This window comes from Balaenoptera physalus (assembly GCF_965194825.1).
Source record: "Balaenoptera physalus genome assembly, chromosome: 20".
NCBI lineage: Eukaryota > Metazoa > Chordata > Mammalia > Artiodactyla > Balaenopteridae > Balaenoptera > Balaenoptera physalus.
The window spans coordinates 47,732,848-47,756,667 of record NC_138901.1 but is presented as its reverse complement, the minus strand read 5'-3'; the positions used below and the strand labels follow the sequence as shown (position 1 = coordinate 47,756,667).

The following is a 23,820-nucleotide window of genomic DNA, read 5'->3' as shown; positions in this document are numbered from 1 at the left end:
GGAAAGAGAATATTTCCCCACCCAGACTATATGATGGAAGAGGCCAAGGAGAAGGGAATTGGGAATTGGTATTAGATTAGTCAACCTTCAGGGCCTGATGCCTTGGCTTACAAAAATTGCAGCCTATTTTTTTTAAATTTTATTTATTTTTGGCTGCGTTGGGTCTTCATTGCTGCACGCAGGCTTTCTCTAGTTGCGGCGAGCGGGGGCTACTCTTTGTTGCGGTGAGCGGGCTTCTTATTGCGGTGGCTTCTCTTGCTGCAGAGCATGGCCTGTAGGCATGCAGGTTTCAGTAGTTGTGGCGTGCGGGCTCAGTAGTTGCGGTACGTGGGCTTAGTCGCTCCGCGGCGTGTGGGATCTTCCTGGACCAGGACTCGAACCCGTATCCCCTGCACTGGCAGGCGGATTCCTAACCACTGTGCCACCAGGGAAGCCCTGCAGCCTATTTTTAATGTTGCCATTTACCAAATCATTTTAACTCTCTATACTGATACAGGTATACAGAAAATGAGCTATAATTGTTCCACACTTGGAAGACAATTAGAAATTTATATTTTAAATATTTAATTTGAAGTGCCTTGCTGGCAGTGTGGTCCAGAATGAGAAACAAATTTAAAGACGTCTTTCAACGCTATCAGTGAATTTCTGTGACTCTGTATAAATTGAATTCCAGAGAACTGACCAAGTCTAAAATCGAGGTATCTTGATTTAGTGATGTAGATTTAGGTGAACTAGGCAATGACCAACTTGCTAATACCATCCCCAGAATTAGACCACCACCCACCCCACTGCATCCCCCCCACCACCCCGGCACCTGGTCAGAAATGCTGAAAGCCCTGAGCCTCGCTCCAGGGCCGGCTCCTTTACAGCTGTGCTTGCAGCTGGCCAGCTGGCGGGAGACCCCACTGGAAGGAAAGCAGGAGGCGGGGCTTAGGCAGCCCTCCTCAGCCTGCCACCTCCTCCTTCTAAGAGAGGTTTGTGAGAGGGAGAGAAGCCAGGAGGGTGTGACAAGTGGAAAGGAGTCTTTCCCCGACCCCTCCCAACTTATCAAGGTTGTACCATTTCCCTTTCTTCCTAGAGGTTGATACTCTTCTCCGTATTACAGGAGATTTGTCAACTACAGTCCAGCTCCTGCCTGGCATTCAAAGAAAGCGAGTGTTTGTCATTCATTAGCCTCTTCCTCCTCCTCCCCCATCAAATGATCTCTCAACCAAGGTTGGGAGAAATGAACCTTCCCTTCCTCCCGGAACATATTCCGGACTTCATTTCTCCTTGGGATTGCTCAATTTCCCTTCCTGTGTTTGCAATTTCCCCCAGCATGTGACTTGCATTTGGCAACTCTTGTCCTGGGGTGTTGGGGACGGTGGAGTTATGCCTCTCACACCACGTTTCTGTACCACGAAGTCAAATTGCACTTTTTGGCTAGACCCACCTGCCCCCTGTCCCTGCCGAGGGCTCTCCTCTCCCCAGCCGCCAGCTCCAGGGCCTGTCTTCCTTGTGCACCAGCTCAAGTAGCTGGAGGACATTTCTCTCTCCCTCCCTCTCTCTCTCTCTCCTTTTTTTTTTTTTTTTTTTTGGCCCCTAGCACTTCCTATGTTTCAGTGGGGGAGAGTGTAGCAGATCTGGATTCCTGGTGCTGCGGGGGCATGGCACACATGAAGCTTCTATCTGGGGTGATGTTTCTGACTGTGTAGCTTTGAGCCTGGTTCTCAAGCATCTGGATGGTTCTGTGAACTGCCCATTAACCTTTTGAGATATTTTCTGCTTAATTCAGTCATTCCATTTCTATCGATTCCAGCTGGGAACCATGACAGTCGGTAGTAGTTGAGTCCCTGACCTGACCTTCCAAGCCTGACTTTCTCATCAGTTCCCCCTTGAAGTAAGAGAAGGGACCCAGACTGCGTGTCAGGGAAGGATATCAACGTACTCACATTGTTCTTTTGTGTTGGGGGAGGCCGTGCTGTGGAAACTGCACTCAACCCAGAGTTGGAGCCACATGCTTTAGTCATCATTTTGTCAAAACTAACCCGGTGACCTTAGGCAAGTCATTTTCCTTCCATGGGTTTCCTCATTTATCAGATGGTCTAAGTGAAGATGCAGGTCAAAAGATGCCACATTTCCACATGGTTCCTGTTCTTGGAGCCTAAGTTTCATCACAGTGGCTCCACTTAATAGAGTATTTTTGTTTTTCCTGTAATAACTTGTAATTATAGTTCAAGCAAAAATCTTGACGCATGGTTAATTTTATTGCCCCGTGCCAGTCCTGGTTTCCAACCCCAGACTCAGCTGTATCCCAGCTTTAAAAGCCCAAGAGCTGGAACTCTACAAAACAAGGATTAAAATATGTGTATTCAAGCTATTTATAGGGACTGGGTCTGGGAAGCGTGTCTTCATTCTACTTATGGGTGGCATTGTCTTTACTTACGGATGGTGATGGTTTATGAAATCAGCCCGGGCTTGGGGCTTGAATCCTGGCTCTGAATGGCCTTGAGTGAGGACCATACAGGTTCCCACATACTGCTCCATGCTGCCAGCTAATGGGTTGGGACTGACTTACCGTCCCAAGAAGGCTGTGAGTTTCTCAGGAGCAGGAACCATGTCTTAAATGGATTTCATGTCCCCTCTTACCTCTCTCACTTCGACTTTTATATACCTATGTATATGTGGAACATCTCTGGAAGACCACCCAAGAAACTGACAGCAGTGGGGGCCTCAGGGAAGACTGGAGCCAGGAGGAAGTGAGAGATTAAGTCTTCACTGTACACTCTTGAGTATTTGACCATGAACATAATGTAGTTACAGTATTTTTAAACTGCTTAATAGAGAAATAAGAAAACTCACATTTCCATTTTTATTTCATTTTACACAATAGTGTATTTGTTCAACCCCCCATTTGGGGGCATTCTGATTTCTCTGTCTGGTTAGGGGTTGTCGCTCACCTCTCTTCAACCTGGAAAGGCCTCCCAGAGGAGGTGGCTTCTGACGGATGAGTAGGAGCTAGTCAGGTGAGGGAAGGCATTCCAAGTAGAGGGACAATTAATAAGGTGTGGAGCTTGTGAGAAAATGCAAGGAAGGTGGAATTGGTGGACATCAGCCTGAAAGGATGGGATAGGTCATTTAAGGCTCCTGAAGCATCCTGGAAACTTGAATCCCTGGACTTTATCCCAGACACAGTGAGAAGCCACTGAAAGGATTTTAGATTAGTGAGTGATACTGATCAACTGTATAAATCAGCAACTCAGATTATGAGCAGTTCCCATGGCTTGTTGGTAAGACAGCTGGATTCTCATCTCCTAGGACCCTCAGACTAATGGTGTGATCATGGGACCCTCACCAGAACATCAGGTTATACTACTTTTTGCGGGACTGTCAGTGTCTCTGCTATTTAGAGGCAGAGGGTCTTTAAAAGGTCAGTGTTACTGTCCTAGATGATATCTGGGGTGATGTTCACGGGGGATTTCATGGAATCAGATTTTTAGTGATGGGGAAAACTTAGGAATCCAATTCAGTTACAAATCCAAGTATTTCTGAGGAGCACTTGGGCTTCTGCAGACATGTTTAACATGAAAACCTTTTTCTGATCCTAAATGCCTTGAAATAAGTTAAAGACCACCTGTGTAATCTTAGAAGCTCAGATTCTGAGACATTGTCGGAGGGATCCAGTTCTTCGTACAAATGTTCTCTGAGCACTGAGTCTATGGCAGCATGAAACCTGACAAGCAAATATCCCTGCCCTCTGTGAGGTCAGTCTAGCAAAATACAAGAGGATATGAGATAAATGGGATAATTTAAAACAGGAAGTTTTACTGTTGAACTCTGATATTAAAGTGAGAACAGAGAAGAAAACATTTGTATATCAAGTTCAAGCCAAGATTTTTTTATATGTTAAGGATTTTACCTGTTTTCTCTGGGGCTAACATGGGTCTCACCAGTAATGGCCAACATTTCCTGAGCTATAAGTTGCATATCATTTTCCCAGGCTTTAGCTGCAACACCATGACCATGGCCCTTATTTTCATTTGAGGGAGTCTGGGTAGATTAATTAATACTTACGAAGTTTTGCATTTAGTTTAATAAAAGTTGGAATGAAATACATCTAATGCAAAAAGAAAAATGCAAAGGGTAATTTACAATTCAAGCCAGAACACTTTCGAGTGTGAAAGGGGTGCAATTTAGTAATTTCATCCTGAAAACAGGTATGAACTGAGGCTGTCCCAGGGAAAGCAGGCACCTTCGCTGTGTATCACTTAGTGAACTCATTCTGTTACCAAATTGGTTGACTGGACCTGCCCCGGGGTCCTAGCCTGGGGCAAGACTCCTTGTCTCCACCAGGGAGGTTCTCTTTCCAAGTGGATTCACGCAGCCAATAACAAAACCCGTGCTGAGACTGGAACAGCACAAGCTTTATTGGAACAGCACAAGCTTTATTCAATGGTCAAAGAACGGAGAAGAGGGAGCCTTGTTTGCAAATCAAAACTTCCCAACCCAATTCAGGCAGAGACACCAAATATATAGGAGGGTTGAGGTAAAAGGGAGGGAATTGGAAAGAGTGGGAGGATTATTCATGACATCCGAGGACAGTGGTGTGGTTTGGACCTGGAATTGATGCAACACTCCCTTCAGTCCTTGTTTGGGCTTTTCTTTTTTTTTTTTTTTTTTACTGTATAATTCCATTTATATGATATACCCAGAAGAAGTAGATCCATAGAGACAGAACACAGATTGGTTGCTTTCAGGAGCTGGGGTGAATAGAATGAGGAACAACCTCTTAATGGACATGGGATTTTCTTTGGGGATGATGAAAATGTTCCAGAACTACATAGAGGTGGCACAACATTGCAAATGTACTAAATGCCACTGAATTGTTCATTTTTAAATGTTTAATTTTATGTTTTGTGAATTTCATCTACAAAAAAAAGAAAGAGTTCTTTCCCCTAGGGAAGTTTAATTCAAATACCTCTCTATGCTTTGGGCTTTTCTGATTGTTGTCATGGCAATTGTCAACTGTCATGGCACTGGTGGGTGTGTCATTTAGTTAATGTATTACAATGAGCTTATAATGAGGCTCAAGGTCTACTGGAAGTCAAATCTTGTGCCACCTTGGACCTAGATGGTTATAACTGGTTCTTGTTTTTTAATCTTTGCAGCTTCCTCCTGAAACTTAGATAAGAGCTGTTGGTTTCCATTTGAGGACACAGCAGGGGTAGGACTCTGGGGCTACAGCCTTGGTAGCAATTCTACTTAGAACCAAAGAAAGGCCAACTATTACTTTATTCATCAATAAAAGTTGGTTTATTCATAAATAAGGGTTGACCACGCCCCACCCCGATAAGCAGTCTGGAAGTGGGGTGTTGCTGGTGGCCCAGCGGCCCCAGAGTGCAAGGGTGGAAGGCTCTGATTCCCTTGGCCTTTCACTCCAAGTGCCAAGATGACAGATCCAGCCACTGCAGCCACGTCGGAAGAAGAAAAGGTGCAGTCCTGGGACCATGAAAGCTGAAGCTTTCCAGAAACCCTAGTGGACTTATGCTTATTCAACACTGGCCAGAGCTGTCTTGTAGCTTCCAAGTGCAAGGGAGGTGAGAAGGTGTGTTTTCAATGAAGGAGTAAACCAAGGAAAGAGAAAGTTGGAAGGGCTTTGGGTCCAACCTACAGAGTGTCCGCCATAGGCTCCAAGTGGGAAACACACACAGAGCTGTGGGAGCAGAAGAGAACACACCTAACTCTGCAAAGGTGATGAGGGTGATAGAAAAAGACTTCTGAGGCTGGAAACCCGGCCTCGGTTGACTCGATGGATGGAGAGCTCCCCACATGGATGCTGAGGGTGTCGTAGGCAGAGCTAACCACAGATAGCACAGGGCCAGGCTCAGGAAATTAGGCCCAGCAGGTAGGAAGGGGCCAGATGCTAATGAGTTTGATTTTCATTGGTTATGAAATCATCTGAGGGCTTCCAATGTAGATTTCAGGGCATCCCCAGATCTACCTAATCAGAACCTCCAGGGGATGCCCGGCAAGTTTGGGAAAGCTGGCTCCAGTCTCGACCAGGGGTTTCAAAGTGTAGGTGCTGCCTAAAGCCACCCACAGCAACCCCCCATCGCCAACCCCCCACACCCCCCACCTCCCCGCCCTACACACACACAAGGCATCAGAATGGCAGTCCGTCTGGTGAGGGAGCTGCTTGATGAGGGGATGGTCACTGAGTCACTGCTCTCCTGTCAGTTTGGCGGGGCCAGGAATGAAGGTGGACCAGTTCTGCAGGTGGGGTGAAAACAAAACCTGGAAAACAGCAACAGAGAGTTATCCAAGTTCTTTCTGAATGTGACTGAGACCATTCCTGAACCGTCCCAGCCAGGGGCCCTCCTTCCCAGGGAGCCAGAGGGAACTGGCAGAAAGATAAGTCATCAGTCTCTGGCTGGGGTTTCCAGTGGGGCTCACCCACCCTCAGGGCTTCCCCACCACCCCTCCCTCTTTAAACTCTAACTCCTCACCTCCCCCACTGCGGAGTTAGCCTGGGGAAGATGGTTCAACAATAACCACTGGGCTGGAGGGAAGGAAGGAGGGAGAGGACCCAGATGCTGGTGCTTTACCCCCTGGGCTAATTCGGAATTAACCTGCTATCAGCAACACTAGTTTTGCAGGTAAAGCACCATTTGTCTTGAGTTAGATATATATCCCAAATAAATCTCAGTGACCTCTGGGACTCTGGGCTGGCACTGGTATTGGTAGCTAGAGAAGACATAGGAGAAAACCACAGCGCCAATTTATAATGTGTAGTGCTGGCCCTCAAAATGTGAGGTCGGTCACCTTCCCATCTCACCTTTTATTTCATCAACAAACAATCCTTTGAGAACTTGCCATCTACAAGAGGCTGTGATGGCCCTGAGGCCCCAGGAAGAAAGGCAAGCCCTTCAGTTTGGAGCAGAGGAGACAATAAAGGTGTGATAAATAAATAAGCAAAAGAGACTTCCCTGGTGGCGCAGTGGTTAAGAATCTGCCTGCCAATGCAGGGGACAGGGGTTCTATCCCTGGTCCAGGAAGATTCCACATGCCGCAGAGCAACTAATCCCAGCTGTTGCAACTACTGAGCCTGTGTGCTGCAACTACTGAAGCCTGCGTGCCTAGAGCCCGTGCTCTGCAACAAGAGAAAGCCCAACGCAGCCAAAAAAATAAAAAATAAGTAAGCAAAGAGCTGTGACAACACAACACTGGGGCCATCAAAGAGGGGCATTAACCTGGAATAGAATAGGGGCAGGGGGTGGGGTGCAGGCAAGGAGGTCTGAGCCAGTCTTGAAAAGTCAGCTCTAGTTGACCAGCCAAAAGGAAGTTTTCTCTTCCCCCAGAGGGATCACATGGGGAGTTCAGGGATAAAACAGGTGGTGTTTACAGACTTTTCTTCTCCCACCTTCACCCCGCACCCAACCCCAGAAACTTCACTTCCATCCCCAGTTAGACTAACTTTTAGTACTTTGTGATCCAGACAATGAGCAGAAAAGGTCCAAAGGGGAAAGTGATTACTGAGGGTGGGGTGGGGGGAAGAGTGAGTCAGTCTTCTGATAAAGAGTGGAATGGAGAAGAGGGAGGGAGGCGGGTGTCATTACTGGCTGTTGAACTGCTTCTGGAACTGGGCCCTGCTGTACAGTTAAATCAGTGGGCTTGGAGGTGGCTTTCCCTCAAATCTTGGCATCTAGAGCCCTACGGCTCTGCTCCTCCCATCAGCCACGCTAATCGCAGTAGCCACCCATTCATTCACTCATTCATTGAGGCAGAAGATACAGCCATGGGCAAAAGAAAACCTCTGACCTTATGGACTTCTGTCCCAGTGGGGAGACAGGCGAAGAACAATCAAACCAGTAAGGGATAAAGAGCAGCAAGAAAGAGAGGGGGAAAGGGAGGGGGAGAGGAGGTATACTAGTTTACTGTGTTGGGGGAAGGTCTCCTCTGTAATAAGGTGACAGGTGGGCAGAGACCTGAAGGAGTGATGGAGGAAGGAGCCATGTAGATAGATATCTGGGGGAATCGCATTCCAGGTGGAGAGAGCAGCACCTGCAAATGTCCTGAGGCCCGACTGCGGGGGGACCCCCAAGATTGCCAGTGCTGCTGAAACAGGATGAGCAAAGCAGGGAATTCCTTGTAAGAGAAGAAGCCCAGAAGGAGTTTAAGAGCACCAGCTTTGCAGTCATGCATGCCTGGGACCTGCTATTTAGTAGCTGTCTACATTTAGGCAAATTGCCTGATTCTCTCTACGGCTCATTCTCCTTGTCTATAAAATGGAAGGAACAGTGTTATTGCCCTTATGGTGTTCCTGTTACTGAATCATACTTGGGTCTGCTTGCCCGAAGCGCAGCAAAGCCAATGCACTGACACTGGGTTGTGGTGAAGAAAAGTACAGTGTTTATTGCATGGCGCCAAGCAAAGAGAACGAGGTTCAAAAGACCCGAACTCCCCAGTGGCTTTCAGGGAAGGGGTTTTAAAGACAGTGTGACAGAATGTGTCACAGGATGCGTGATCAGCTCGTGGACAGTTCTCTGATTGGTTGATGGTGAGGTAACAGGAATCTCAATTGTCAGCCTTCTGGTCTGGGGTCTACATTCTGGTGGCCAGCATACAGTTAACTTCCTCCACTTGATGGGGGGTTCAGTATCTTTAAGACAACTCAAGGACATAGCTCAGATTATTATCTATAGCCTTTGAGGAGGAAGCAAAGGTCGTTGACTTTGTTTTTATGGCTAAACTATTATTATTTTGTCTTGCTTGACTGTTTTCCTTTGATTCTGCATGTTCTGACTTCTCTGATTAAATTTGCTCTTTAGAACTTGGAGAAGGCCTAGGAGGCTAAATCTTTTCCATCAGCAAGAGGCGCGGGACAAGGGGAGGGGGGAAGGTCTGTCCCCAGGAAGGCCCCACAGGGTCCTGCTCAGTTTCATTCCACATACTTTTATTATAAGTACAATGTGTACATGTTCATTATTTGCTTTAACATTTTCCCAAAGAGATTTTTCCAACAACATATGCTAAATTTTTTTCTTTTTGCCAATTTTTTTAATTTGAATTTTATTTTATTTATTTATTTTATACAGCAGGTTCTTTTTTTAAAAAAATTTTTGGTATGTTTTATTTTCATTTACTTCAATGTGTCTTTTTTTAAAGATTTAATTTTATTTTTGGCTGCGTTGGGTCTTCATTGCTGCGGGCAGGCTTTCTCTGGTTGTGGCGAGTGGGGGCTACTCTTCATTGCAGTGCGTGGGCTTCTCATTGCAGTGGCTTCTCTTGTTGTGGAGCACGGGCTCTAGGCATGTGGGGTTCAGTAGTTGTGGCACACGGCCTCAGTAGTTGTGGCTCGCGGGCTCTAGAGCACAGGCTCAGTAGTTGTGGCTCGCGGGCTCTAGAGTGCAGGCTTAGTAGTTGCGGCGCGCGGGCTTAATTGCTCCGTGGCATGTGGGATCTTCCCGGACCAGGGCTCGAACCCGTGTTCTCTGCATTGGCAGGCGGATTCTCAACCACTGCACCACCAGGGAAGTCCCAGCATGTTCTTATTAGTTATCCAATTTTTTTTTAATTGTAGAAAAATATACATAACATAAAATTGACCATCTTAACCACTTTTAAATTTGCAGTTCAGGAGTATATTCATGTGTTGGGCAGCCATCACCACCATCCACCCCCACAACTACTGTCATCTTGTAAAACTGAAACTCTCCATCCATTAAACTGTAACTCTATATACCCCCCTCCTCCCAGCCCCTGGCTACTACCATTCTACTTTCGATCTCTATGAATTTAACTACCCTAAGTATCTCATATAAATGGAATTATATGGTATTTGTCCTTTCATGACTGGCTTATTACACTTTTTTTTTTTTTTGGCCAAGCCACAAGGCATGTGGGATCTTAGTTCCCTGACCAGGGATGGAACCCGTGCCGCCCAGCAATGGAAGCACAGTGTCTTAACCACTGGACCACCAAGGAAGTCCCTGGCTTATTTCACTTAGCATAATGTCCTCCAATTTCATCCACGTTGTAGCATGTGTCAGAATTTCCCTCCTTTTCAGGGCTGAATAATATTCCATTGTATGTCTATACCACATTTTGTTTATCTATTCATCCGTAGATGAGCACACTTTGGCTATTGTGAAGCATGCTGCTGTGAACGTGGGTGTACAAATATCTCTTCAAGACCCTGTTTTCAATTCCTTCAAGTATATACCCCCAAGAGGAATTGCCAGATCATATGGTAGTTCTATTTTTAATTTTTTGAGGAACCTCCCTACTGTTTTCTGCAACATCTGCACCCTTTTACAGTTCCACCAAAAGTGCACAAGGGGTCCAATTTCTCCACATCCTCACCAACACTTGTTATTTTCTGGGATTTTTTGGATAGTTCACATCCTACTGGGTGTGAAGTATCTTTTCTTAGTTTTATAAAAACATTTTAAATCACATGACAACTGCGTGTCTCCCATGCTGTGTTTGAGGTACGTGGGCATCACATACCAGCAATCACAAATTACTCTCACTGCTTCCCCCATTCCTCAAGGCGGGGGCTTGCCATCGTTACTCCGGAGCTCTGGTACAGGCACCAAAAGCAAGGCCAGAGCAGCATAGAGCTTGGCTGGGTCTCAGCAAGACAGTTGCCAGAGTCAGGGTCAGGATTCAGTTATCTTCAGACGGAAGCAGAACATTTCTCTTTGAATCAGTACTTCCTCCCACTTTCTTTTCATTTTGAGCAAACAGAAACCCTAAGATTTAAAACCCTTTCCAAGGAGTTCTGAGCTACGGTCAACGTAAGGAAGCAACTGTCTTGCTTTTAATCTTCAGTTTTGAACCTGAGTCACTGGGAGGTCCCTCGGCTACTGGTCCTTGGAATGGTCTCTGGAATGTGGGCAGATTGTAGCAGGTTCTGTCTCTGCCCATCCCTGTTTGACCCCTGTCTCTGCCAGGCGTTGCACACCCACACCATATCTGGTCTGGAGGGTTCTGTGTAATCACGCCCCCTGCTCACCCCCTCTCAACTTCTCAGGAACCCACACCCTGCCCTGGCCCTGCTCACTGCACTGTTTGTACACTTCACCCTAGAAGCACGGCACGACACAGCTTCTCTCTCCTCGGGACATACCCCGGGCTCCCTGCTCTTCTTGGGCCCCTGCTCTTGGCTCTCCTCGTAACGCAGTGCATCCTCCGTGGCTGGCCCACGGGTCTATGACGGTGGGAGAGACGGGCACAGGCCTCACCCTGGAAAAGCCTGGCATAGCAGGAGAAAAATAGTAATGACAATCAGCAAACTGAGTGCTGCATTAAGGAAAAACTAAGTGCTGCATTAGATAAAAAATAAAGGCCCAGAGGCCAAAGGTGGAGAATCGGGAGGAAGAGCTTGCCGCTGAGCCGGGAGCTGGAGGCCCATTGCAAACGTCGCCCTTGCAGGTGAGGCTTGGGAGGGGGAAATGTCCCTGTCCATAGGGAGAAGGTCTCCGACTGTTGCTGATGGGCTGGCAGGAGGTGTGATGGGCATTGGGCATCCAGTTGCCTCTGCTGCACTTCAGAGGTGCCCAAGACGGGGGTGGTGGTGCCAGTCGACGGGCCAGGTGACCAGGTCAGGGTCTGTCAGCTGTGATGGCTGCATCACACAGCAGACATTGAACCTGGTCTGGGATAGTCAAGATAAAAGGTTTAGAAAAAGGCATGGTTAAAAAAAAGAAAAAGAAAAATGAAAAACATTAAAAAAAAAAAAAACCAAGAAAAGAAAAAGGCATGTGATTTTCTTCCTTGTTTGTTTTTTACTAAAAACAGTAACTCCTCACCAATAACATATGATGGCAATAGCTCTCTCCTAGTGATCACGTGGTAGGTGGCAGATGCTTTGCTAAATTCTTAACATGTATTATCTCATTTAATCCTCGGAACAATCTTAGGAGGCTTTATCACTATCTTCACTTTATAGATAAGTCTACTGAGGAGTTTATCTCTAGGGAGGTTAAGTAACTTTAACAAGGTTCAAACGTAGATCTGTTTTACCCAGAGCTCAAATCTTTAACCACCTAATTCTGCCTAAGTATAGGCATTTTCTTTAAACAGCTGGGATGGGTTTGACCTGGCCGCAGGGCTTTCTTTAATTCCCAACTCCTTCACCTCAATTCACATTTAAACCAGTCCTCCAGTTTCTGCCTAAAAAAGCAATGCTTATCATATTTAAATATTTATTAGAAGTCTCCATCTCTGTAATGGTGTATTTCCCAAATAATTTTTCTGATGGGGTCCAACCCCACTGTGAGAATTTTTCAGATTTTAACTATGAGAGGTGATGGCTGCATTAACTAATCTTATTGTGGTAATCATTTCTCACAATATACATATATCAGTTCATTAAGTGGTACATCTTAAACTTACACAATGTTATCTGCCAATTATATCTCAATAAAGCTGGGGAAAAAAAGAAAGAATTTTGGGGAATTCCCTGGTGGTCCAGTAGTTAGGACGCAGCGCTTTCACTGCTGAGGTCGTGGGTTGGATCCCTGGTGGGGGAACTAATATCCCACAAACTCCGTGGCCAAAAAAAACACAAAAAAACAAAAAATAAATGGAAGAGTTGTGCTGAGGTAAATATTTTTCAAAGTAAATAGGTCATTAAGTAGGGTTAGGAATCCTTTGTTATAAAGAAAGATTTTTGATGAATGGAATTTTCTGTAGCAAGCTTACTATTTATATTAACTCTAAGTATACCTTTGTATCACCTCTGTCAGGCAATTTACCTTTGCTCACCCTTTGGGAAATGGTTTTACATTTGATAAAGAGGCCCAAAGCAGACAATGCATCTCTGCTTTAATCCTTTAAGAAAAATACCTGCCTTTATGTCTGGCCCAACCTTAAAAATCAGGTAAATAACAGAGAATAGGGACTCCGTAAAACTATTTACACTGGTAACTGGGATTAATGTAGACCTCAGAGCTTTTAGTGACTTCTTCTGACCTCTCCTGGACACATTTGGGATTGCATGGCTCTCAGGTCCTTTAAAGCAACCAGCAAAATTAGAATTAAAGAGTTGAAGTATAAAGTGTTTCATCTAAATCCCTCATTTTTTTTTTTTTTTTTTTAAACAGAAACCACCAGGTATTTCGGAGGGAATTTATTTATTTATATTTTTTGGCTGTGTTGGGTCTTCGTTTCTGTGCGAGGGCTTTCTCTAGTTGCGGCAAGCGGGGGCCATTCTTCATCGCGGTGCGCGGGCCTGTCGCTATCGCGGCCTCTCTTGTTTTGGGAGCACAGGCTCCAGACGCGCAGGCTCAGTAGTTGGGGCTCACGGGCCTAGTTGCTCCGCGGCATGTGGGATCTTCCCAGACCAGGGCTCGAACCCGTGTCCCCTGCATTGGCAGGCAGATTCTCAACCACTGCGCTACCAGGGAAGCCCCCTCATTTTTTGAGATAAAGAAAGTAAGGAGGGACTTCCATGTTGGTGCAGTGGTTAAGAATCCATCTGCCAATGCAGGGGACACGGGTTTGAGCCCTGGTCCGGGAAGATCCTACATGCCACGGAACAACTAAGCCCGTGTGCTACAGCTACTGAGCCTGAGCTCTAGAGCCTGCGAGCCGCAACTACTGAGCCCGTGCATCACAACTACTGAAGCCCATGCACCTAGAGCCCATGCTCCGCAACAAGAGAAGCCACCGCAATGAGAAGCCCGCACACCACAATGAAGAGTAGCCCCCGCTTGCCATAACTAGAGAAAGCCTACGTGCAACAATGAAGGCCCAAAGCAGCCAAAAATAAATAAATTAATTAATTAGTTAATTAAAAAAAAAAAAGGTAAGGTGCAATGAGTTTATGTGACTTATCCAAGGTCATTCAGTTACATGGTGGGATATGCAGGACCAGCACCTAGATATTTATTATCTCATTTAATGATAAAATACTGATGTGCAAATAGTGGTGAACTCCATTGCGATGAATACTCTTTAGATTATCTACAGAGAACCATCATTATTAGAAATGGGAACAACCGGCATAGACAAAGTGGTTGATAACCAAGAATTAAAAATTAGGATTGTTGGGACTTCCTTGGTGGACCAGTGGGTAAGACTCTGCGCTCCCAGTGCAGGGTGCCTGGGTTTGATTCCTGGTCGGGGAACTAGATCCCGCATGCATGCCACAACTAAGAAGTCCGCATGCCACAGCAGAGATCCTGCATGCTGCAACTAAGACCTGGTGCAGCCAAAATAATAAATAGATAAATAAATATTTTTTTAAATTGCGATTGTTTGAGGAAGGTCATAATTGTTTGAGGAATGTCATGTCCCATATCCTATAATCCCACAATTATCTTCAGTTACTATTTGATGATATATGTAGAGTAACAGAGAAGGATTCAGAGAATTCATTTTCACAGAAAGCTCTTTTTAGTTGCAAATTCCTCTTCTTGATTATGGTTTATTAAAATTAGTTTGCTTTCCCAGAGGAAATTTTAACTGACTATAGGGAAAGAAAACTGCCCAGGGTTAAAAGGATTGCTCTTTTTAAGAAATGACTCTGCTAGTGTCCCTGCAAAGGCATTTGGGACCCAAAAGAGGTGTCCAGAGGTTTCTGGTCCTTCTTCGGCCATGAGTTCCAGGTCTCCCCTTTGAGGCATATCTGGATTAGAAAGCTGAATGACCACAAATATAGAGTCAACTTATTCCACATTTTAAAAGATCCAGATGCATAGCATTATCTAGATGAGTAGAATATCATATTTGAAAGAATAAAAGCTTTGGAGCCATGCAGTTAGTGGCTACTTACTAGCTGTGTGAGCTTAGGTAGATTACTTAACCTCTCTGAGCCTCAGTGTCCTCAGCTATAAAATAAGACTCAGAAATGGTACCTCCCCAGAGAGTTGTTTGAGAGTAAACCAGACTGTGTGTGCAAATTCTTAGTACACAACCTGGTACAACAGGCCAAGGGGAGGGATAGTGTTGAGTTTCTCACATGATCCTAAATACACCAAATATTTTTTAAATTTTATTTATTGAAGAATAGTTGATTTACAATGTTGTGTTAATTTCTGTTGTACAGCAAAGTGAATCAGTTATACACATACATACATTCTTTTTCATATTCTTTTACATTATGGTTTTTGTTTTTTTTGTTTTTTATAAATTTATTTATTTATTTATTTTTGGCTGCATTGGGTCTTCGTTGCAGTACATGGGCTTCTCATTGCGGTGGCTTCTCTTGTTGCAGAGCATGGGCTCTATGCACGTGGGCTTCAGTAGGTGTGGCTCTCAGGCTCAGTAGTTGTGGCTCGCGGGCTCTAGAGCACAGTCTCAGTAGTTGTGGCGCACAGGCTTAGTTGCTCCACGGCATGTGGCATCTTCCCGGCCCAGGGCTCGAACCCCTGTCCCCTGCATTGGCAGGCGGATTCTTAACCACTGTGCCACCAGGGAAGTCCTCCATTATGGTTTATCACAAGATATTGAATATAGTTCCCTGCGCTATACAGTAGGATCTTATTGTTTATCCATTCTATATATAATAGTTTGCATCTGCTAATCCCAAACTCCCAATCTATCCCTCCCCCACCCCTGGCAACCACAAGTCTGTTCTCTATATCTGCGAGTCTGTTTCTGTTTCATAGATAAGTTCATTTGTGTCATATTTTAAATATTTATTTATTTATTTATTTATTTTGGCTGCACCAGGTCTTAGTTGCAGCATGTGAACTCTTAGTTGAGGCATGCATGCAGGATCTAGTTTCCCGAACAGGGATAGAACCCGGGCCCCCTGTATTGGGAGCGCAGAGTCTTACCCACTGGACCACCAGGAAGTCTCATGTGTCATATTTTACATTCCACATATAAGTGATTTCATATGGTATTTGTCTTTTTCTGACTGACTTCATTTAGTATGATATTCTCTAGGTCCATCAATGTTGCTGTAAATGGCATTATTTCATTATTTTTTATGGCTGAGTAGTATTCCATTGTATATATGTACCACATCTTTTTTTTTTTAAGTATTTATTTAGTTAGTTAGTTAGGCTGCTCTGGGTCTTAGCTGCAGCTTGCAGACTCTTAGTTGTGGCACGCAGACTTCTTAGTTGCGGCATGTGGACTCTTAGTTGTGGCATGCAACTTAGGGGCTCTAGGTCCCCGACCAGGGATCGAACCCGGGCCCCCTGCATTGGGAGCTCGGAGTCTTACCCACTGGACCCACAGGGAAGTCCCTGTACCACATCTTCTTTATCCATTCATCTATCAGTAGGCATTTAGGTTGCTTCCATGTCTTGGCTGTTGTAAATAGTGCTGCTGTGAACACTGGGGTGCACGTATCTTTTCAAATTATAGTTTTGTTGGGATATATGCCCAGGAGTGGGACTGCTGGATCATTCTATTTTTAGCTTTTTGAGGAACCTCCATACTGTTCTCCATAGTGACTGCACCAACTTACATTCCCACCAACAGTGTAGAAGGGTTCCCTTTTCTCCACACCCTCTCCAGTATTGTAGACTTTTTAACGATGGCCCTTCTGACTAGTGTGAGGTGGTACCTCACTGCAGTTTTTTTTTTTTTTTTTTAATTTTACTTATTTATTTATGGCTGTGTTGGGTCTTCGTTTCTGTGCAAGGGCTTTCTCTAGTTGCGGCAAGCGGGGGCCACTCTTCATCGCGGTGCGCGGGCCTCTCACTATTGCGGCCTCTCTTGTTGCGGAGCACAGGCTCCAGACGCGCAGGCTCAGTAGTTGTGGCTCACGGGCCTAGTTGCTCCGCGGCATGTGGGATCCTCCCAGACCAGGGCTCGAACCCGTGTCCCCTGCATTGGCAGGCAGACTCTCAACCACTGAGCCACCAGGGAAGCCCTCACTGCAGTTTTGATTTGCATTTCTCTAATAATTAATTAGTGATGTTGAGCATTTTTTCATGTGCCCGTTGGCCATCTGTATGTTTTCTTTAGATAAATGTCTGTTAGGTCTTCTGCCCATTTTTCTTTTCTTTTTTTTTTTTTTCCAGCACCACATGGCATGTGGGATCTTAGTTCCCTGACCAAGGATTGAACCTGTGTCTTCTGCAGTGGAAGTGTGCAGTCCTAACCACTGGACTGCCAGGGAATTCCCATTCTGCCCATTTTTTTCTTTTTTCTTATTTTTTTTTCACTGTTTTGATATTTTTCTATACATGTATGAATATGTACTTTATATATTTGAGATCACATTATACAGACTACTTTTAAACTTAATTTTCACTTAATAGTTTTCCCATATAAGACATTTCTAATAACTTTATAGTATTTCTATCTTTGGTCTGGGACTCATTTTACCAATTTCTATCATTGATTAGTTAGTTATGTTTTCTGGCTTTTCCTATTATAAACAACATTGAAATGAATTGGGTTGTTTGTTTTTTTCTTGTTGAGTTGTATGAGCTGTTTGTATATTTTGGAAATTAAGCCCTTGTCAATCACATCATTTGCAAATATTTTTCTCCCAGTCCGTAGTTTGCCTTTTCATTTTGTTTATGATTTCCTTTGCTGTACAAAAGCTTGTACATTTGATCAGTTCTCGTTTGTTTATTTTTGCTTTTATTTCTATTGCCTTAGGAGACTGACCTAAGAAAACATTGGTACAATTTATGTCAGAGAATGTTTTGCCTGTGTTCTCTTCTAGGAGATTTATGGTATCATGTCTTTAAGTCTTTAAGCCATTTTGCATTTATTTTTGTGTATGGTATGAGGGTGTGTTCTAACTTCATTGATTTACATATGGCAGTCCAGCTTTCCCAGCACCACTTGCTGAGGAGACTGTCTTTTTTCCATTGTAAATACAGAAGATCTTAATGGTGAAAGTTATACTCATTTTGTTATACCCACAAAACTACTAATTTATGCATTTATCATGAAGGAAGTTTCAATTCTATCCCTCAAAGACCTAATAAAATCATCTAAAATGGACAAGACTTATGTTCACAAAGGCTTTCAAAAGAGTAGTACGACATCCCCACTCTAATACTTTTTTGCTGTTTGCTTTTTGTGATTTTGTTGTGTTTCTCCACAATAAAGAGTGCTCTTAAAACTTGGCAGTTAAATTGACTGACTGTGTATGTGTGTGTGTGTGTGTGTGTGTGAGTGTGTGTGTTTAAACATTTCATAAACATGTGCTTAGCACATTTCTTCAAGAGGAAACAAATCTTTGTCAATGAGAAACTGAAGGCATGATGCCTCCCTGAGTTAATGAAGTCAACCCAGCCTGTCTTTTGTTGCAATGAAAGACCAGAAGTGTAATCCTTTCCCATTATATTAGAGCAGAAGTCACAGTGGGGTGCTACTGAGAAAGAGCTAAGGGGACAGGATTCTGGAGTTTTGAAATTCTTTAGCCAGAGCAGTGCTGCATTGATCAGTTTTGTGATTTATCTGCTCCCCTCAGGAAGATTTTGTTTACGCACAATTTTTTTTTTTTTTTTTTTTTTTTTTGTGGCTGAAAAATATTTGAACAATAGAACACAGATCTAGTCCCATTTCCTAATTTTACACATGAGGAAACTGAGGCTCGTGGAAGTGAAATGACTTACCACTAAGTTAGAAATAGAGCCAAAAATAGGATGTGTATTGGTCAGAGGTCGTGGTTGTCCATTATAGAAGCCAATTCTGGATAGCTCAAGCAAAGGCTCACAGGGGCTGTCAGAATTCATGAGACTCTGAGAGTCAGACTTGGAAATATTGGCAACCAAGAGCCCTCTGGAGGGCCAAGAAGCTGGACAGTGTTCACAGAAAGTCCAGAAATTGTTTCATAACCAGGGGAGCCTGTTCAAAATATTGATGCCTCTTCCGCCTTGACTGCAATGGATGGCGCCAACCTTTCTTTCTATCATGTCATTTTTTTTAAAATTTATTTTATTTTATTATTATTATTATTTTTTGGCTCTGTTGGGTCTCTGTTGCTCCGCGCGGGCTTTCTCTACCTGCGATGCGGGGGCTACTCTTCGTTGAGGTGAGCGGGCTTCTCATTGTGGTGGCTTCTCTTGTTGCAGAGCACGGGGCTCTAGACTCATGGGCTTCATTAGCTGCAGCACGGGGGCTCAGTAGTTGTGGCTCACGGGCTCTAGAGCGCAGGCTCAGTAGTTGTGGTGCACAGACTTAGTTGCTCCGTGGCATGTGGGATCTTCCCAGACCAGGGCTCGAACCCATGTCCCCTGCATTGGCAGGCGGATTCTTAACCACTGTGCCACCAGGGAAGCCCAGTATCATGTCATTTGCTCAAGATTCAGAGTCCTCGGAGAAAGTACCTGGTTGACTGAGCTGAAGCCATGCATTCTTGCTGCAGCTGAACTTGAGCCAGGAGAGGCAGATCTGGCCCCTTGAGTTCCCATAGGAGAGTAGCACCACAATGGCCCATGCATAATCAGGGAGGGAAAGTGCCCCAGAAGGAAATTTTGGATACGGTTTAGTGGGAATGGATGTGGGCAGCCCATGGGGCAACCACAGGGAGCCTGGTGGCATACAGCGGATTCTGACCACATGGACAAATTGCGCCAAACAGGAAGTGACACAGCAGGGAGGAAAGGATCCTTGTTGATGTTTAACCTGACTCTGACCTTTCCCAGGGTGAGCCTCTTTCCTGCCGTTACATCCTTGGTACAGTTGGGAAAACTCCACCAACTTATCACCGACATGAAACTAGTTATTTAATAATCCTGTACCCATTGCTGAACAATGGCTCTTTTAGAAAATTATTTCTTAAAATGTAGGTCTACGTCCAAGGTTAGGATAAAGAGCTGGTCGGGTCTTTAGGGAAGTAATGATGGTCTATCAGTCCAGAGAAACAAAACCAGTAGGTTGTGTATATACAGGCAGACCTCAGAGATTTTGAGAGTTCTGTTCTAGACCACCAAAATAAAGCGAATATTGCAATAAAGTGAGTCACATGAATTTTTTGGTTTCCCAGTGCATATAAAAGTTATGTTTGCACTGTACTGTAGTCTATTAAGTGTGCTATAGCATTATGTCTTAAAAAAAGCGATGTAGAGACCTTAGCTTAAAAATACTTTATTAGGGGCTTCCCTGGTGGCACAGTGGTCAAGAATCCACCTGCCGATGCAGGGGACACGGGTTTGAGCGCTGGCCGGGGAAGATCCCACATGCCACAGAGCAACTAAGCCTGTGTGCCACAACTACTGAGCCCATGCGCTGCAACTACTGAAGCTCATACGCCTAGATCCCGTGCTCTGCAACAAGAGAAGCCACTGCAATGAGAAGCCCGCGCACCACATGAAGAGTAGCCACCGCTCGCTGCAACCAGAGAAAGCCAGCGCACAGCAACGAAGACCCAACGCAGCCAAAAAATTTTTTTAAATAAATAAATAATTAATTAATTTAAAAAAATCTTATTAAAAAATACTTTATTGGGACTTTCCTGGTGGTCCAGTGGTTAAGACTCTGTGCTCTCAATGTGGGGGACCCTGGTTTAATCCCTGGTCAGGCAACTAGAGCCCGCATGCATGCTGCAACTAAAGGTCCTGCGTGCCACAACTAAGACCTGGCGCAGCCAAATAAACAAATAAATATTTTTTTTTAAATAAAAATACTTTATTGCTAAAACATGCGAACCATCCTCTGAGGCTTCAGCAAGTCGTAGTCCTTTGTTTGTTTTGTTCTGCTTTTTTATTGAAGTATAGTTGATTTACAATGTTTCAAGTGTCTAGCAAAGTGATTCATTTATATGTATACATAAACATATATACATGTGTATATGTATATATTCCAGCGAATTGTAATCTTTTTGCTGGTGGAGGGTCTTGCCTTGATATTGGTGGCTGTAGCAATTTCTTAAAATAAGACAACAATGAAGTTTGCTCTATGGATTGACTCTTCCTTTCATGAACGATTTCTCTGTAACATGAAATGCAATTTGATAGCATTTTACCCACCATAGAACTTCTTTCAGAATTGGAGTCAGTCCTCTCAAACCCTGCTGCTGCTTACAAATTTTACGTAGTATTCTAAATCCTTTGTTGTCATGTCAACAATCTTCACAGCATCTTCACCAGGAGTAGATTCCATCTCAAGAAATCAGTTTCCTTACACGCAGCTGCAGAGCAGCATACTCATTACTCCTTGTGGAATGCGTTGCTACAAACCTTCAATTTGTAAAAAGTGGCAATATCTGCGAGGCGCCATAAAGTGAAGTACAATAAAACAAGGTATGCTGTATATGGAGAGAGGGATGTATTTTCAGGAACTGGCGCACTTGATTGTGGAGGCTGGTAAGTTCAAAATCTGCAGGGTAGGCGGGAGGCTGGAGACCCAGGGAAGCATTGCAGCTTGAGCCCAATGTGGTCTGCTGGCAGAATTTCCTCTTCTTCTGGAGAAGTTGGTCTTTGTTCTTTCTTTTTTTAAAAAAATTAATTAATTTTATTTTTATTTAGTTTTGGTTGTGTTGGGTCATCCTTACTGCGCGCGGGCTTTCTCTAGTAGTGGCGAGCGGGGGCTACTCTTCGTTGCGGAGCGCAGGCTTCTCATTAGGGTGGCTTCTCTTGTTGTGGAGCACGGTCTCTAGGTGCACGGGCTTCAGTAGTTGTGGCTCGCGGGCTCTAGAGCGCAGGCTCAGTAGTTGTGGCGCACGGGCTTTGTTGCTCTGCGGCACGTGGGATCTTCCCGGACCAGTGCTCAAACCCGTGTCCTCTGCATTGGCAGGTGGATTCTTAACCAGTGTGCCACGAGGGAAGCCCGAGTTGGTCTTTTTTCTATCAAGGGCTTCAACTGGTTGGATGAGGCCCACCCACATCATGGTCATCTGCTTTATTCGAAGTCTACTACTTTAAATGTTAATCTCTTCCTAAAAATACCTTCACAGAAACATCTAGAATGTTTGACCAATATCTGGGTACCATGACCTAACCAAGTTGACACATGAAATTGATCATCACACATCTCAGAAAAGGAGCTGGGAAAGTTTAAAGGACTTTACAGCCAGCTGTAGGCACAGTTGACCTTGGGCAGCCACTTTCCTCTTTGGGTTTCAGTGTCCTTATTTGTAAGGTGAGGGGCTTGAGTTGGGTGGTCTCTAACGGCTTGGGGGTAAAATAGGAAGGTGAGTATAAACACTGAATTTGTCCCCTCCCAGATTCTCATGGGGAATTTCCAACAGAGTTTTAAATGGTGAGAACTTGCTTCAGACGTGGAAACCAGGTAGAGTGCTATTTATGGGTATCCTACCCAGCCCCCATTCCCTCCTTCCCAGCAGCACCCCAGCTTTTATTCAGGTTCCCATCTTCCCTCACATAGCTGTGTGCTTCCAGAAGAACTGACCTCGGGCTTCCCTGGTGGCACAGTGGTTGAGAATCTGCCTGCCAATGTAGGGGACACGGGTTCGAGCCCTGGTCTGGGAAGATCCCACACGCCGCGGAGCAACTGGGCCCGTGAGCCACAGCTACTGAGCCTGTGCGTCTGGAGCCTGTGCTCCGCAACAAGAGAGGCCGTGATAGTGAGAGGCCCGCGCACTGCGATGAAGAGTGGCCCCCGCTTGCCACAACTAGAGAAAGCCTTCGCACAGAAACAAAGACCCAACACAGCCATAAGTAAATAAATTAAAAAAAAAAAAAAGAACTGACCTCATGCCCAGCACCAAGAGTTGGCCTGCTTGGCCTGCGAGGACTTTTATCCCCCTGCCATTTATTGGTTCAAGAACCCAGTCAATTAACACACACCGATTCTCTGGACATGGGAACAAGTTCACAAAGGGGTTGGTAACCAGATGGAGCCAATAAGGTGTAAAGAGAAGTTTGCTGTAAGCTTCTGAAAAAGTTACATCCTCCTGCTTGAGAGATACCTACCAGAAGAGGCCATTTGTCTTCCTCTGGATGTGGTCGGGTGAGGCTCAGAATTGTGGCAGCCATCCTGCTACTAGTGCAAGACGAATCCAACTCAGGAGAATCCCAAAAACCAAAGCTGAAGCCCTGGTTGTATCATATCCAACCACCCCTAGTGATGAACTTTTCCAGTTATGGGACCCAATAAATCCTCTTTTTTTTTTAAGCCAGTTTGAGTGGGGTTTGAGTTACTTGTAACAAACAGAACCCTAACAGACACAACACTATAAAGGATGCCATTGAAATGCTTCTGGACTTGGTGCTAGGCTAATTCTGACAGTGGAGGGTGAGAACAGGCAAACACAGCAGGACCAAAGCCTGCACAGCAGGGCTTTCTCTCCAAGCAGACAGCTGCACCAGGCAGTACCTGCATCCAGTAGGGCTTTCCCCCAAAACAAACAAACGGGGAGACATCACTGTATCTATGAAAAGATGCTGCAAATCCAAAGAAGAGGACCACCCTGGAGAATAAGGAGAAATTCTCCAATTTGAAGTAAGTTTACGCAACATTTTAGAAAATGTATGAAGCGGATGTTATTGTTTAATCTGCTCAGCATCCCTCCCCCACCTCTTTTGACAATTGGCTTCATCCAATGGAAACAGGTCTGGGAATGAGACCCAGGCTAGACCAATAAGCCTATCCCCAATATATTTCGTGAAGCCAGAAGAGAGGAATTTTATCGCCTCTTGGGTTACAGAGCTGAAAGGGTATGAATTTGGTGTTACTAGTGTTCATGTTTCTAACCAGAGGGAAAAAATCCAACTGCAGTAGGAGAAAATGAAGCCAGTAAGGCTAAGGAAGGGGAGAGAGAGAGAGAGAGAGCTGGCAGCGTGAAGACCCCGGTTTCACTCCCTCTCTGAGGTCCCTGGAGACATCCTGGTTTCTGAGACTCTGCCTTCGTTCTGTCAGCTTCCCCAGTGTCTTTCCAATAAAGTCCCCATTTCCCTCAAGCCACTTCCAGATGGGTTTCTGTTTCTTGCATGTGAAAGGGCCCTGGCTCAC

General features: G+C 44.8%; 2 long non-coding RNA genes across 4 annotated transcripts in view; both read left to right on the top strand.

The window, feature by feature from the left end:
* LOC309650666 overlaps nt 1-23,820 on the top strand; it is an 81,964-nt gene that overhangs the window by 38,828 nt on the left and 19,316 nt on the right. The gene's annotated exons all lie outside the window — the stretch shown is intronic.
* Nucleotides 13,402-22,895, top strand: LOC309650669. The gene is made up of 2 exons (XR_014257673.1): nt 13,402-16,500; nt 16,810-22,895. It is a non-coding gene; the product is annotated as an uncharacterized lncRNA (long non-coding RNA).